The sequence below is a fragment of the Benincasa hispida genome, chromosome 6 (genome assembly GCF_009727055.1).
Source record: "Benincasa hispida cultivar B227 chromosome 6, ASM972705v1, whole genome shotgun sequence".
In the NCBI taxonomy this organism is placed as follows: domain Eukaryota; kingdom Viridiplantae; phylum Streptophyta; class Magnoliopsida; order Cucurbitales; family Cucurbitaceae; genus Benincasa; species Benincasa hispida.
Window position 1 is genome coordinate 38,054,304 of NC_052354.1, and position 6,201 is coordinate 38,060,504.

Sequence of the window (6,201 nt, forward strand, 5' to 3'; positions counted from 1 at the left end):
AAAATTCCACAGATAAAAATCAGACAACCAAACGTTGACCGCGGTTTGAAGTAACAGCCCCAAAGGACTTGATCAACAACCACTCCCAAGATTTCGACTCCAAAATCTTCTGCTAACAGATTTTAAATCTCAATGGATGACGAGTTGGAACCAACACTCTTGCCGAACGATCTTGAATTCGCTAGACAGTCGCTGCAAAATCTAAAAGTCAAGCTGCTGAAAGATGGTGCGGTGCGCGGAGGTCAGGGGGCTGGATCGACGGCGCTCAGACGGCTCTTCTGCTGGCGAGCAGTGTGACGGGCGTCGGCTCTCTGGCTGGGCGAGTGGCAGCGAGGTCGGGTTTAGGCAGTGAGGGAAGCGGCTGCGGCGTTCGGGTCTGGGCAGTGAGGGAGGCGACAACGAGAGAAGTCGTGACTGGCAGGAGGAAACTTTGGGGGAAAGGGTTATGCGTGAGGTATGTGTGAGAAAGAAGACAAGCTCCCTTTTTATTTTATAATAATAATAATAACTAAAAAAGGATAATAGTATAATTATATTTAAATCATTTCCTTATTCCACTTTATACTATTTAATTCCTTTCCTTTTTCAAAGAAAATTAATTCCTGCCATTAATTTTCAAATTGAATTTCAAAATTGAATAATTTTCATGCCAACACTTAAATTCTCGCACTTATACTTCAGATCCAAAATTCTAAAAATTCCCTCCACTAATAAAATTACTGAAATTATATAAAAAGTGAAAATTCAGGGTGTTACAAAAAGGCCAAACAAGGTAACTACGATTTACTAGTTTTGGAAACTTGTTTAGTAGAGAATGATGATTTTGTCTAGATTATTGACCCTAAAGCCATTTGAAGGAACATTGGACCTCTGAGTGGAAGTGGATCATCCAAACCCAATTGTGAATGAACACATACATTTCTAGTCATACAGAATATATTATGCATTATAAACTAAATTACAACATGCTTTGAAAGTAAAAACAAAAGTTAAGAGATTATACCTTTGAAGAACCCTTTTTCAAGATAATCCCTCGATCAAGCTCGCTCACGAACACTGCGAACAAGTAAAACTCCCTTGAACAAGTAGCAACTCGATCATCGAACAAATCGGACACTACCAAGAGATTACTTTGGTATTCTTGGTGTGAGAATCCAAGAGTGCTGGGCTCTGGCTTATTTTGGTTTAAGGGAAAGATTGGAGTTTAAGAGGAAGACGATTGTGTAGTCAACAACACTATCGTGTAGTAAAAATAGTCTATCGCATAGACTTCCTACTCGATCCTTTAGGCTCTCAACTAATCATATAGTAAGACTCTCTTACTTGATGCTTAACTCGGCAGTTGTGTGTTTTTCGTAGAATAATTAGAAAACCATTTTTCATCTTTATCTCACTTTGCCATAAAACCGTATAACTACCCACTAAGGGTGGTTATTGTGAAAAAGATTTTTAATTATCAAATAATTAATAAATATGATAACTAACTTATCATATTATATTTATAACTTATGGTTTTAATATTGCATCATATACAATATATCAACCATAGTTCTTTTTCTTTATTTTATGACATTTAATATAAATCATATTTATATTAAATTTAATAATTATGAATCTTATTCATAGAAAATATATTTTAATCATATTTAAATATTAGTTCATCTAATCAAACATTAATATATAAAATACATTATATCAATTATATCGTATATAATTGAATTAATTTAATTATATCATATATAATCAAATTCCCTCTTGTTAATTTGAACATTTCAAATTATCACAAAAAGTGATCCTCAACTTAAATCCATTGAGCTACCAAGGGGACCTTATGGACCTGTAGCTTGAAGCTCCAATGATATGTGAATAACTGACTAAACCCTTTAATCACATTATCCACCATTCGTTAACTGTCGAACACTTCACTAAAGACCGACAGCTGCACTCTTTGCACTACAGATATATTTTTGTGTCCATTGGATATAACCAATCAACATTACAATGACCTTTCACAAATTGCTCGTAAGTATAGTTGGGCCAAATTTTTGTTTTGCCCCTGTAGTTACATGTAACTTCTTATGTACCACTAATCCTTTTAATGAACAATAGATCATAGTCCCACTATGACTAAACCCCTCTCGGGCCAAGAGAGAGTGTCGTGCCACATTATTCAAGATTTGGAATCAGACCTTAAAGGAGCAATTTATCTATTTACCACTGCTTTAGGGAATGAGTGAATTCCATTTTGTGTAGCTGAGTTTCCAACTCTTCAATCAGACGAATCTCCAAAATGGTAGGCTTGTTGAGTCGGCGATCTAGCCACTTTCACCCATGCAAATCAAAGAACCACTCTCATAGGCAAGAGTTTAGGATTAAAGTCATGTTACCTATGGTCATCCTAGTGAAATAGAAGTCTCAATTATGAACAGCGATATATAACGAGACTAAATATTTCGTGGTCCGGTTTTATACAAACTCCTTTGTATAGAATATCCCCGCTCGCATGTCTAATACATGAATGATCAAGATCAGATCATTTGTAGCAGTTTACTACATTTGTAACATCTACAAAGCGAGCCATACTCGTAATGTCACCAGGATAAGGTATCCAGCCTTATCCATATACTACAGACTATTTAGTTTATCACTTAAAACACGATCCATTTGCATGTCTCCACATACATGTTTAAGTTACAATGATAACCATGAATCTTAGTTTATTAGTTTGTGGTTAATGCAACTAAAATATCATATATTTTATTGACAATAGTGAATAAAATATCATATATTATAAATACAGAATGTTTGTTCATACAAGTGTTTACAAACTACAGAACTCTATGAAATTTAGGGCATCAACCCCAACATCACTAACCATGTTTGTTCTTCATTTCAGGGAATTAGTTCTTAGCGGCAGCTTGGTGCTGGTAAGATGACAATGCGAGTTAGAGCTCGACACATCATCTTAGTTGTGGCAGTAGGAGGTCTCTGGTACACTTTACAAAATAGGTTTATCATTTTGAATGATGTATATGTAGTTCCCGAGTTAAAGAGGAACTTAATTTTTCTGTAAATAAAGTGTTTATTTTGAAAATGGTATTGATGTATGTTCGACTCAACTGGAAAATAATTTGCATGTGCTAAGGTTGTTAGCAACAAATTTCTTCCATTATATAGAGATGTTTAAAATTGTTGTAACTAAAAATAAACGACTTAAAACTTCTCCTAAAGAAAACGCCCAACTTTGGCACTTAATATTAGGGCACATTGATCTCAATAGGATTGAGAGATTAGTGAAGAATGGACTTCTAAGCAAGTTAGAAGAAAATTCTTTACTTATGTGCGAGTCATGCGCTGAAGGCAAAATGACTAAAAGGCCTTTTATTGGAAAAGGTTATAGGGCCAAAGAGCCTTTAGATCTAGTGCATTTAGACCTTTGTGGTCCAATGAATGTGCAAGTTAGAGGAGGCTATGAATATTTCATCACTTTTACTAATGATTATTCTAGGTATGGTTACGTTTATTTAATGCAACATAAGTCCGAGGCCTTTGAAAAGTTCAAAGAGTTCAGGGCTGAAGTTGAAAATGTATTAAGTAAAATGATTAAAACACTTCGATCTGATCGAGGTGGAGAGTTTTTGGGTTCAGAATTCCATAACTATATGATAGAACATGGAATAGTTTCCCAACTCCCAGCACCTGGTACACCTAAGCAGAATGGGTATCAAAGAGGAGAAATCGAGCCCTGTTGGACATGGTTTGGTCAATAATGAGTTACGCTTCCTTACTTGACTCGTTTTGGAATTTTGCAGTAGAGACTATAGCTTATAGCCTAAACTGTGTTCCTTTCAAGAGTGTTGCAAGAACACCTTTGGAGTTATGGAATGGTTGTAAAGCTAGTTTACGTCATTTTCGTATCTGGGGTTGTTGATAACTTGTAGAAATACAAGTTATTTATACTGTTTTATTTAGATATTGCGGCAAAAAGAAAGAAAAGTTGCGTCGATAGTATAGAAATTAGCTAAGAAATGCGAGAATTATAAATTTTCGTCAATACACCCACTAACACCATTGCGATGGTAGAATAGAGTGTTTAAATTTCTGTTTTGCAGGAAATCAGTCACCACATGCATTAATGGCCCAAAGATAAAAGAAATAACGCATCTACGTCGCATTGCGCTCATCATTCAGGAATGAAGAGATGATCAATGCAATGACGGTGCATGCGACAATTGATCAAGAGCTTAGCGATCAAAGCAATTTTAACCGCATGCAGTAATAAAAAATAACACCGCATGCGGCGATCGATCGAAGATGTAAAGAGCAACGCATTTGTAGAGGATTCTGGAAAATGTACAGCTTTCAGTTGTGCATTTCTGATAGGTTGATTGCGTAACAGAAGGAATATTCACTCCTTTTTGTCATTTCAAGAACTACCATAACCATAAAGTGGGGACCACAAAGTCAAAGAGCCAAGCTTCACCTATAAATAGCTTCTACAAATTTACTGAAAGATATACTTGAATACATAGAGACATGTATATACTGAACTGAGAGAAAGACTGGTCTGAAGCGATTTCCAGAGTAGATCCGGGATAATCAAGAGACAAGGTCGAGAGGTGAGTCTCCGGATAAATAATCCTTCCAATCCCCGCCGTTGAAGCTCTATATGAAGGTCACTTCTACCAGAAGAGCAAGCCTGAGAGGGAAGCTCTCTTTTCCATTACTTCTACACGCCGGCAAGCAAAACCTCCGTCTAGGACCTGTGTTAAGACGTTGACACTTTTCTGTATTTATTTCTAATCTCTATTTCATCACTTGTATTCATCTTCTTAATCTTTCATTCACACCATGTATCGAACGCTTAATCTTAGTATTAAATGTTATGATCATTCTCATTGTCATCTTTATGTCTATTTCCATTCATCCATAATCCATTTTCTCCATGATGTTTTCCTAATTCCTTGGATAAATAGCAAGAATTAAGCAAGTAAATTAATTTGTGTTAAGGAAATAATTATGTTTAGACAAAGCATGCTCGATGGAATCTTCACCTGTGAGAGCAGAAGTGAAGATGTTATTCTGCCTATCGAGAGAAGGTTGGAAGAATGTGTTAACTAAAGTGAGAAGTACTTCCAGAGATGGAAGCAACCTTGCGTTCATCACGTTCATCTCTGTTTCACCATAAAGATATGGGAACGTGGCCGATCACCGAGAGGTGTACGCCAAGGGAAAGCGAAACCTTAGTTGCATCTTTAACACAATTGACAAACTTGCAATGTTTTTACTATTTATTCCTTCTATTTCTGATTCATCCATGAAGACTTGCCATCACATACCACGATCCTTTGTATAACTTCACAGTCAGTCTCAAACTCAATATCATGTATCATGTATCTTGTATCTTGTATCATAATAGTTTAGGATTTTATTTTCAACGCAATTTATTTTATCACCGCATTTTATTTCATCGCACTTTAAATTCCTGTATAAACCAATTCTTTATTAATTGTAAAAACCAGTCGCATGTATCACAAAAGTTACGCATTAACGAAAACAATCCCTGTGTTCGACCTTGGATTATTCTGAGAAACTTGCGTTGGAATTATACTTGGTTTCAGCGCAAGGAAACTTGTGACACGCATTACTCTATCGCATACTACAAGCCTATCATTAACAACACATATTTAGAAGTATATTGCATAAAGAATAAAGATTTAAAATCATCGTGTCAAGTTTATGCACAGTGCACGCATAATAAGGAATCTAATTTTTATCGTTACAGTTGCCCAGTACATGTGCTTGAGGCTAATCCTAAGAAACTGGAACCACGTTCAAGGTTATGTCTATTTTTAGGCTACCCCAAGGGAACGAGAGGAGGTTATTTTTATGATCCTAAAAAAAAAGAGTATTTGTATCGACAAATGCTACTTTTCTTGAGGAGGATCATATAAGGAAGCACAGACCTAGAAGCAAAATCATGTTGATTGAGCCTTCCAAAGAAATTATTGAATCTTCAACAAGAGTTGTTGAAGAGCCAACTACCTCCACAAGAGTTGTTGACGTAGGTTCATCTAGTTGGTCAAATCCACCTCAAGTGTTGAGGGAACCTCAACGTAGTGGGAGGTTACGAACCCACCCATTCGCTATATGGGTTTAACTGAAATCCTGGCTATGGTAGCTGATGGCGAGGTTGAGGAT